This window comes from Rhinatrema bivittatum, chromosome 1 (genome assembly GCF_901001135.1).
Source record: "Rhinatrema bivittatum chromosome 1, aRhiBiv1.1, whole genome shotgun sequence".
NCBI classification, from domain to species: Eukaryota; Metazoa; Chordata; class Amphibia; order Gymnophiona; family Rhinatrematidae; genus Rhinatrema; species Rhinatrema bivittatum.
Window position 1 is genome coordinate 402,582,836 of NC_042615.1, and position 11,445 is coordinate 402,594,280.

General features: G+C 45.5%; 1 protein-coding gene across 1 annotated transcript in view; it reads left to right on the forward strand.

Moving 5' to 3' along the window:
• Positions 1-11,243, forward strand: part of TEX15 (testis expressed 15, meiosis and synapsis associated) — a 225,256-nt gene extending 214,013 nt beyond the window's left edge. Inside the window, exon 4 of the transcript XR_003856822.1 lies at positions 11,100-11,243. The gene's annotated coding sequence lies outside the window, so the exon portion shown is untranslated. The remainder of the gene's footprint in view (positions 1-11,099) is intronic.
• Positions 11,244-11,445: the final 202 nt, after the last annotated feature.

Consider the following 11,445-nt stretch of genomic DNA (forward strand, 5'->3'; position numbering starts at 1 on the left):
CTTCAAAGCAGTTGCACATTATATGCCCCTTTTGACCACAACCTCTGCATATAGTGGTAATTGCAAATGTCGATTATAGTGCTGGATTACAGATTTGGATCTGATTGAGCTGGAAATCCAAAGGAGCAGGAAAAAATTGTCTTCTCCCCTCCCCACCCAAAAAACTGGCTCATGTTTTAAATCAGTAGCATGCATTATGATTGAATAATGCATTTGAGAGCATCTAGAAGAATTTAGAGTCTGAGTCTACAAATATAGTGGCTGGCAAAAGATTTCAACCCCCTAAAAAGTCAGCAGATGTGTGGATTACATATAACACTTACAAGGACCAGTATGCACTTAAAGCACATTTTCAAAGCCACAATTCATTATTTCTCTGCATTTTGTGTAAAATAAAATAAAAAACTGAAAAATGCTGCTTGCATAAGTATTCAACCCCTTCAGGCTAGTATTAGCCTGAAGGGGTTTAATACTGAAGGGTGGTTCTACCCCTTGTTATTGCAACAAGGGGTAGAACCACCCCTTGTTGCAATAACAGCTTTAAGTCTGTTGGGTAAGTTTCTACCAGCTTTGCACAGTGGGAGTAATTTTTGTCCATTCTTCCTGGCAGATTTGTCCATTTTTGTCCATTCTTCCTGGCAGATTTGCTCCAGGTTGTTCAGGTTGGTTGGATGACGCTTATGGATTACAATTTTCAAATAGTGCTACAGATTCTTGATTGGATTGTGATCTGGACTTTGACTTGACTGTTGTAAAACATTGGAGAAATTACTAACCTGATCATCTGTCTACACTAAGGAAAATGAAATGTGTTCCCCTGCTAGTAGATGGAGATAAGAGTCAGGTTTCAAAGCTGACATTACCCTAATATACTCCTGCAGTGACCTCAGCCATTTAATATTCTCTTCAAAAAGCCATTGTGGACAAATTATTGAAGGACTTGGATGCAACTTGATTAAAAACTGGAGACCGCCAAAATTCTTAACCAACATAAACGCTGAAACTCAGCAATACTACCGATGCCCTGAACTAGGGATAGGGCGATGGCTTATCTGTATTCGTATGAACTCGAGGTTCTCCTCATGGGCAATTCCTTGGCGCCTCTCCTGTCTCTATGTACGCTGCCTTGATTACTTCCTTGATCTAGCAAGCTATGGTAGCTCGTGACACTGCTTTGCCCTGTTTCTTTCCCCGTGAAGAATGAACAAGCGTTCTGTCTTGTGCACTGGCTCTGAACGTTCCAGATATCGCACTAAGAGTCTACGGACATTTAGATGGCGAAGAAGGTGGTAGTCTTCCATGTCCTTGTGTCTATCCGGGGATGGTAAGGAGATGGATTGGTTCAGGTGAAACTCCGAGACTACCTTTGGTAAGAAGGAAAGGACGGTACGAAGCTGTACTGTTCCTGGAGTAAATCGGAGGAATGGTTCCCGACAAGACAGCACCTGTAGTTCAGAGATGCGACAAGCCAAGCATATACTACCAAGAATACTGTCTAGTCATAGTGACAGACTGCGCAGTGGTCTGAAGGATGGCCACTTCAAGGGTGGTCGGAGTTGTTTAATCTCTTTTAGGAAACAGGTCGTCCGGATGCGCTGACAGACTGTTTCCATTCATCCCGGCCCTGAAACAGGAGAGGGGTGGCACCTGGACCTTAAGGGAGTTGAGGGACAATCCTTTGTTCAGGCCGTCCTGTAAAAATTCCAGAATCATGGGGATCTTGGCCGTCCGGGGGGGGGGTAGCCCGCGCTCCCCGCAACCCGCCTTAAATATTCTCCAGATCCGTATGTACACCAGGGACATTGAGAACTTCTACATGCGAAGCAATGTGGTGATCACAGCCACCGAATAACCACGGTTCGTCAGGCGAACCCTCTCAAGGGTCAGACCGTAAGAGAGAATCGAGTTGGGTCTTCGTGAAGAATCGGGCCTTGCTGGAGAAGGTCCTTGTGCAGGGGGAGGTAAAGAGGACTCTCCACGAGAAGCCTCTGCATATCTGCATACCACGAGCATCTGCGCCAATCTGGGGCCACCAGACGGTCTAATCCTCTGTGGTGTTTGATCTTGCGGATGATCTTGCCCAGTAGAGACCATGGAGGGAAGGCATATATAGTAAGTTCTCCTCTGGCCAGGTCTGGACTAGGATGTTGATCCCTTGGGAGTGCTGGTTCCGTCTGTGACTGAAGAACCGGGGAACTGTGAGATGTGGCCAGTAAGTTGATGTATGGGAGGCCCCAGCGATCTACTAGAAGCAGAAGCCTCTGGTCGACAGCATCCATTCCCCCGGATCCAGGCTTTCCCTGCTGAGAAAATCTGCTGTGACATTGTCTTTTCCCATAATGTGGGAGGCCGAGATCCCTTGTAGGTTTAATTCCGCCCATTCCATAAGGGGGACTATTTCCAGAGACACTTGGTGGTTCCTCCCTTGCGGTTGATGTAGGCCATTGTTGTTGCGTTGTCCGACATCATGCAGACTTCTTGCTCCTGGAGCCTGTGGCTGAATTGCAGGTATGCTAATCTGACCGCTCGCACTTCCAGGTGGTTTATGTTCCAGTTTGCCTCTTCCTCAGTCCACTGTCCCTGGGCTGTCAGTTCCTGACAGTGAGCTCCCCACCCTCGGAGGCTCACATCTGTCGTGAGGACGATCCAGCTCGGTGGGAACAGGCTTATGCCCTTGCTTAGGTGGATTTCTTGTAGCCTCCACTGAAGCTGAGAACATACTTCCATCGGTAGATGGAGGCAAATCGAGTAGTCTCAAGACAGTGGGTTACAGCATGACAGTAGGGAGTGTTGGAGAGGCCACATGTGTGCCCTCGCCCACAGTACTACTTCCAGGGTTGATGCGATGAGGCCGAGGACCTGGAGTAAGTCCCACACTTCGGGGCACATTGATTTCGTCAACCGACTTAGTTGGTCCATTGGTTTCCTCCTCCTTGAGGGAGGGAGGAAGAACTTGACCTGCTCGGTGTCGAATCAGGCCCCCAGGTAATTTAAGGACTGGGAGGGCTTTAGGCTGCTCTTGTCCATGTTCACGACCCAACCAAGATCTTGCAGGAGGGTCCTGACCCCTCTGGTCACCTGGAGGCTCTCTTCCCATGTCTTTGCCAGTCGTCTAAGTAAGGGTGCACCAGGATCCCTTCTTTCCTCAGTGCTACCGCCATGACCACCATAATTTTGGAGAATGTTCTGGGGACGGTTGCCAGGCCAAAGGGTAACATCCAAAACTGATAATGTTGGCCCAATACCGCAAAGTGTAGAAAACGCTGGTGGTCTTGATGGATTTGGAATATGGAGGTAGGCTTCCGAGAAGTCCAGGGAGTTAGGAACTCTCCCGGTTGCAATGCCGTTATGATGGAGCGGAGAGTTTCCATACGAAAGTGAATTATCCGCAGATGATGGTTGACGCTCTTGAGATCCAGGATGGGTCGATATGAGCTTGCTTTCTTGAGCACAATGAAATCGATGGAATAGCGCAACGTATGTACTTGGGGTGTAGGTACCAGAGTTATAGCCTTCAGTCTGAGGAGCCTTATCAGTGTGGATTCCACTGCCAGTTTCTTGTGCTAGGAGTGGCAATGTGACATCATGAACCTGACCCGAGCGATGCTGTGGAATTCGAGAGCATACTCTTCTCGTATGATGTCCAGTATCCATTTGTTCTGACGTGATCTCGACCCACCACTGATAGAAGAGGGAGAGTCGGCCCCTTATCTCCTCTCCCTGAAAATGGGTCGGCCCAACTTCATTGGGAAGTTCAGTTGAACCTGAGCCCAAACCTGTTCCTCTTTTTGATTGTCAGTTCCGAAAGGACTGAAATCTTCTCGAGGGCCGAGTTGACTGAAATGACAAGTTTCTGAAGTCCCGGAAGCACTGGGAGCCCCTGGCCTGACTCCTCATGGGTGAGGTGTGCTTTGACATCTATTTTCTTATCTTCCAGTAGCCTGGGCACTGGAGATTTGCCCCACTTAATGGCTAGCTTCTCCAATTCGCTTCTGAATAGGAAGGATCCCTTAAAGGGCATCTTTGTGAGGTTCACCTTAGAAGTTGCGTCCCCTAACCAGTTTCACAACCATAGCTGTCTTCTGGCCGCCACCACTGAGGCTACTCCTCTGGCCGAGGTAGACTGCGGCGGGTTTGATCGTCTCTTCGGCGTGTGCCCCAGAGCTATCTTCCTCTCTCGAGAGGAGCCAGACACAAGCGAGCCACCAGGGCACAACAGGAAGCGATCTATAGTGTCATTGCTGTCGCGTCAAAGGCCTGCTTAAGGATGGATTCTAACCGCAAATTGTGAGTATCCTTCATGGTCACTTCTCTCTCTACAGGGATAGTTCACTTTGAGATGGCGCAGACCAAGACATCCACTTTCGGGAAACGCAGGCGTTTCCGTAGAGACACCAGGATGAGATTCCTCTTTGGCTCCGACATAGGGTCCGTGCCTGGAACTCCCAGAATCTTGAGGGTCTGTGAGACTAGGGCCGGTAATTCATCTCTGTGGAAGAATTGAAGCATGGTCCAGTATGACTCCAGGACTGGAGGGATTTCCCCATCTTCTAATGAATCCCCATCGTTGTCCGTGGTGTCCGGGTCCCTGTCAGGAATACCCTTGGTGAGGCGAGGCATGTCCTGAGGCATGCTGACAGGGCTGGGAGGGCGAGGCCTTCCTAGTTGGGATTCAGCCTGGGCAGGGGCAGGGGTTGACTGTGCCTGGACAAAGGCTTGGAGGCCCTGAAAACATTCCAACCAGAGAAGGCCGCCGGGTCCATATTTGGCCCAGGAGGAACCAGGCTAGGGGCCGTTGAACTGCCCTCTCCCAGGGAGGATGCCACCCTGGAATTGCTCAGGTCCGGGGTGCTGCTGGATAAGGTCATAGCTGACTCATCCTTCGACTGGGATGGGCCGGGATAGGAGAAGTTTTGAGAATAGAGTCCTCCTTGGGCCTCCTCGCAATGCTGGCATAGGCAGGATTCCAGGTCAGACTGTGCAGCCCTAATATGACAGGACATGCAAAGGGAGTGTTGTCTGACCTTCTTTGTTGCCAAGGCCTTAACCACTGTAGCTTGTGCATTTAGCCGGTTAATGCCTCTCAAGAGCAACAGACGCCCCTCGGCGCACGTATGTCAAAGCGGCCGGTTGTGCAGTAAGTTGTACGCACAGTTGTGTGCGCAGCTATGCAGATATCTAAGCTCACGTTAGATGCACAGATGGCCGGCCCACACCATGAGTACCGATGGCCGGAGAGGGGAAATGGTGCCGCACCAAATCGCGTGCAAGATGGCGGTGCCCTGGATCGCCCTGTGGAGAGTCCACCGAACCTGAAGTGGGGCCTAGCCCACTGGTGGGGGCTGCTCAACCCACTCGGAAATCCCCTTCTCTCGCCCGAAAGGGATCGGGAACGATATCGGTATGGTGCGCCGAGCGAAGAGACCAGAGGAAAGACTTACCGAAGCCCTTCCACGTCTCTTGTTCAGAGAAGTTATTCTCTACTTACCTGGTCTCAGTGCTTACCAGCTGAGTACAGAGACGTTCTCAGGCTGCGGGGGGAGAGGGCTTAGTCCTTCACTGCCGTGCTCAGCTTCTACACCCGCTGCCTTTCAGCTGCTTCAGCAGCAAAGTCCACACCGGGAGCCGGCTATCAGACCAAGGCACACCTTTGAGGGATCTCAGAAATCACCTCATGAATTCTCAACTGGGGGAGGGACCCTTAGGTATCACCACAGGAGAGCAGGGCTTGATCTTCTTTTCAATTTAAAGATAAAATTTCTCCTTTGGTTTAGTTCTTCAAACCCGCTAGATACCACTGCCTGTGTGGGGATAGCGTCCACTTCTGCTAGGAGATGGAGAGATACTGAATGGCTGAGGTCACTGCAGGAGTATATCTAGGGTGAAGTCAGCTTTGAAATCTGGCTCAGTCTAGGTGTCATAGTGGATAACACATTGAAATTGTCGGTTCAGTGTGCTGCGGCAGTCAAAAAAGCAAACAGAATGTTGGGAATTATTAGAAAGGGAATGGTAAATAAAACGGAAAATGTCACAATGCCTCTGTATCGCTCCATGGTGAGACCGCACCTTGAATACTGTGTACAATTCTGCTCGCCGCATCTCAAAAAAGATATAATTGCGATGGAGAAGGTACAGAAAGGGCTACCAAAATGATAAGGGGAATGGAACAGCTCCCCTATGAGGAAAGACTAAAGAGGTTAGGACTTTTCAGCTTGGAGAAGAAACGGCTGAGGGGGGATATGATAGAGGTGTTTAAAATCATGAGAGGTCTAGAACGGATAGATGTGAATCGGTTATTTACTCTTTCGGATAGTAGAAAGACTAGGGGGCACTTCATGAAGTTAGCATGGGGCACATTTAAAACTAATCAGAGAAAGTTCTTTTTTACTCAATGCACAATTAAACTCTGGAATTTGTTGCCAGAGGATGTTGTTAGTGCAGTTAGTATAGCTGTGTTTAAAAAAGGATTGGATAAGTTCTTGGAAGAGAAGTCCATTACCTGCTATTAAGTTCACTTCGAGAATAGCCTCTGCCATTAGCAATGTTAACATGGAATAGACTTAGTTTTTGGGTACTTGCCAGGTTCTTATGGCCTGGATTGGCCACTGTTGGAAACAGGATGCTGGGCTTGATGGACCCTTGGTCTGACCCAGTATGGCATTTTCTTATGTTCTTATGCTAGCAGGGGAACACATAACCCATTGGTCCTGAGTCCATCTGGCTACCTGCTAGGAAATCACCTTTTTGTTATTCAGCCACTCCTGTGTTGCTTTGGCCTTGTGCTTGGAATCATTGTCCTGCTGAACTTCTCCTAAGTTTTAGTTTTTTAGCAGACTGAAGCAGTCTGTCTTGCAGTATCTCCCTGAATTTTGCACCTTCTATCCATCCTTCAATTTTAACAAGATGCCCAGTCCTATTGAGGAAAAGCATCACCACAACATGATAGTTCCACCCTCATACTTTACTGTTGGGATGGTGTTTACTGAGTAATGGGCAGTGATTTGCTCAACACACAGCATTTTGAATTTTGGCCAAAAATCTCCATTTTTGCCTCATCTGATCACAAAACCTTATCCCACATTTTAGCTGGGTCACTCTGATGTTTTCTGGCAAACTCGCCATGCTTTGATGTGGTTTTTCTTCAGTAATAGCTTCTTTCTAGCCACCCTCCCATGCAGGCCAGTTGAATGCAGAGCTCTTGATATGGTTGATTCCAGTCTCAGCCACTGAACTCTGTAACTCCTTTAAAGTAATTGTTGGCATCTCTGTGGCTTCTCTCACAAATCTCCTTCATGCTCTCATGCTGAGCTTTGAGGGACGGCCTTGTCTAGGCAGTTTCTGGTGGTATGATGCAGCTTCCATTTCCTCACAATTGCTCCAACATTGCTCACTGGAATAACCAAGCACTTGTAGCCTTCTCCTATCTTGTACATGTCTATAACTTTATCTTTCATTTCCTTAGAATGTTCGTTGGTCGTCATTTTCACAGCTTTCCTTCAGATTCACAGTCTGACCTGGAATTAGGTGGTCTTTTATCCAGAAAAGCTGACCTTTTTTAATGATTCACAGGTAAATGCCAATTATAAGCCAATTGTTAGGGCAATATCTTTCATCTGCGTAAACTAGGAGCTTCCACAGCATGTGGGGTTGAATACTTATGCAAGCAGCATTTTTCTGATTTTAATTTTATTTTACAAAAAGTGCAAATAAACATTTTCTCTTTAAGAGCATACTGGTTTGTAATACTGTTTGGAACAATCTGTGTAAGTGTCATTTGTAATTCACACAAACCTGACTTTTTAGAGAGTTGAATACTTTTGCAAGCCACTGTATGTTGTGCACATCAGTTGGGAAATGTTGCACTACACAATCACGTACAAACGTAAGCAGACTCGGGAGTGTCAATTTTTCTAGGTGATCGCACATGTATTATATGCAAGGATGATAAAGTGCAGGTGTGCCACAAAAAGAAGCCATTAAGAATTGAAGCACCACAGCAGTCTTCATTTTACCTTTCCCCCTACAACTCTTGGTCTGCAGGATGTCCTCCTACTTAGGGGTGAGGGAGGGAGCTGAAGAATAGTGCTAATCTGCTGCTGCTGATTTTCCCTCTGCTGGCTTTCTCTGCAACTGAAACTGCATGGGCCCTATAATTTCATGAAATCTGCTGGCCCCATACAGTTCCGATTTCCGAGTGAAGCTGGCAGAGGATGAAGAAGTAGCACCAGGTAAGCAGTGCTCCCTGACTTCTGCCACTTCAGGGTATGAGAAGGATGGGGGAGAAGGGACTGCTGAATGTGTTTTGGTGTGTGGGTGAAGGAAAAAGGTAATATCAAGAAGTAGAGAAAGAAATGTGGAGGGAGAGGAAAGAAGATACCTGGAGGTGAGGGAATGTGAAGGGGGGACGTGCTGGTGCTACCAGGGAAGAGGGAAGAGATAGTGATGATGATGGCAGGGTGGAGAGAGAATGGTGGGGAAGGAAGGGAAGGTTATGATGCCAGGGGTTGGGGAGAGAGGAAGGTAATGATGCCAGGGAAGAGGAAGAAAAGGTGATGATGCTGGGGGACAGAGAAGGGAAGGTCATTATCCTAGGAATTGAGTAGAGAGGAAAGTGAAGATGATGCCAATGGGGGTGAGGGGAAAGAGGTGAAGGTGATGATGCCTGGAGGATGGAGGGAGAGGGGAGGGGGTGATGCAACAGGGAGAGAGAAAGGAGGGGCAGGTTATGGTGCCAGGGAGTAGGGGTAGAGCAAAGGTCGTGGTGATAGGGGGAGACGGAGGGAAGATAAAGTGATGCTAGGAGATAGAGTTAAGGGAACAGAAGTGGTGGTGTTGCATGGGGAGAGGGAATGGGCCATGTGGATGCCAAAGTGGTAGTAGGAGAGAGAAGGAAAGAGAAAAGTGATGATGGTGAAGTATATAATGTCTGTGTCCAAAAAGGAAATGTTGTATGGGAAATCTTACATTAAATGCCACTCACAAAAATGTTTTCAACAATTTTTTGTTAAGTCTATAACCGCATCATCAAGCCTGCCAGCGTGCTCTCTGTAGTTTCAAAACGAGAGCCGCCCGGACCTCTAATCATCTGCGGCATTTATTTTTCTGTTTTTACTTTTTTATCATTTCTTCTATTTTTCCTTATATCATGTATCTTTTATATCGCATCTAAAAAATATATCATCACTTATGAAAATCACCAACCAGCTCGACAAACGGCCGAAGTTTCGCAGCACAACTGCTTCATCAGGAGCTGTAATTCATCAACTGTTGAATAAAATAGCGATACTCTTCCATAGATATATATTCTCAATTTTCTCTGTCAGGTGAATTCCTATGTAAAAACAAATACTTCAATGTACCAAACTCTTATATATACATATTTCTGTTACTTATCTGTGGTCGGCAAGCAGTCAGACCTTCTAACTGGACGGACATCGTCTCACAACATGTTATGACAGAAGGAACAGAGACCAACTTTACATCAGACGTAGGCTTATAAACAAACCCCGTCCAATCCCAGCATCACACGTCATTACTAAGTGTGACGTAAGCATCAAGTTTTCTTCACAGAAATACAATCAATTCTAGTTCAGCATTCAGACCTCTAGGATATAAAGTATCGAAAAAATGTATCCATCTTTGTTCTGCTCTCAGTAATTTCTTATTCATATCGCCTCCACGCCAATGAGGCAAAATTTGTTCTAAAACGCAAACCCGCAGTTCCTCAAATCTATGTCCTTTCTCAAGGCAGTGGGGCACTATCGGTGCATTTAGGCGCTGTGTGGCTAAACTAGAACGGTGTTCAATGATTCTGGTTCGCAGTTGTCATGTAGTCTTGCCCACAAATATCATCTCACATGGGCATTGAATGATGTATATAGCTCCCATAGATTTACATGTCGTCTGTTGTTTCAACTTAACTGTTATTGGTGGATTTTTAAATTGAATATGGGTTGTTGCAAGCATATTAATACACACAGAACACATTCCACAAGCTGCCTCATTGGCGTGGAGGCGATATGAATAAGAAATTACTGAGAGCAGAACAAAGATGGATACATTTTTTCGATGCTTTATATCCTAGAGGTCTGAATGCTGAACTAGAATTGAATGTATTTCTGTGAAGAAAACTTGATGCTTACGTCACACTTAGTAATGACGTGTGATGCTGGGATTGGACGGGGTTTGTTTATAAGCCTACGTCTGATGTAAAGATGGTCTCTGTTCCTTTTGTCTTAACATGTTGTGAGACGATGTCCGTCCAGTTAGAAGGTTTGACTGCTTGTCGACCACAGATAAGTAATAGAAATATGTATATATAAGAGTTTGGTACATTGAAGTATTTGTTTTTACATAGGAATTCACCTGACAGAGAAAATTGAGAATATATATCTATGGAAGAGAATCTCTATTTTATTCAACAGTTGATGAACTACACCTCCTGATGAAGCAGTTGTGCTGCGAAACGTCAGCCGTTTGTCGAGCTGGTTGGAGATTTTCATAAGTGATGATATATTTTTTAGATGCGATATAAAAGATACATGATATAAGGAAAAATAGAAGAAATGATAAAAAAAAGTAAAAACAGAAAAATAAATGCCGCAGATGATTAGAGGTCCGGGCGGCTCTCGTTTTGAAACTACAGAGAGCACGCTGGCAGGCTTGATGATGCGGTTATAGACTTAACAAAAAATTGTTGAAAAAATTCTTGGGAGTGGCATTTAATGTAAGATTTCCCATATAACATTTCCTTTTTGGACAGTGATTTATAAGGGTGGAAATTGTTTCAGTTCTTTGTTTTGGGGTTTTTTTTTGAAGTAGATAATGTGCCATTTGCTGGGTATGCTGTGACACAAAAAAGATTGGGAACCACTGATGTGAATGTAAATCAGGTTGTGCCAGGCAGGAGTGTAGAGAATATACTTTTAAGTAATAGTGAACAAAGATTACCTGTTTTATTGCATGTAATTCTTAACATTACTAAAGATCAGATTTATTTTCTAGATCTATTGTATTGAAAGCAATAGCTGGAGTTGAGGTAAGTGAAAAGGCTTGAAAAAACAATAGTCTTTCCTACTTCTCTGCTTTGTGTTTTTCAGATTTATTTATATGAGTATGATTCTTTCTCAAAGCCAGTGGATAAACCTCGACATTGCTTCCCATATGCTGTTTTAACTGCACAATTTGTAGGTCAGAAGATAGGGAATGTTCCTCTTATGTCATCTCTACGGTTTCAGTCTACGGTGTTTTCCAAATCTGGTAAGGAGAAGCTGTTTTGTCGATTTATGTGTGATATATTTCAATGGGTAAATAGTTGAAGTCAGATTAAGGTAACATAAAAATATAGAGTTCCTTAATACTAAATTAATATCTCAGGCAACCAGTGATAACCAATATCAGGTTAATGCAAAATTATCTTGCTTAAAGAAATTTAAGGATGGGGTG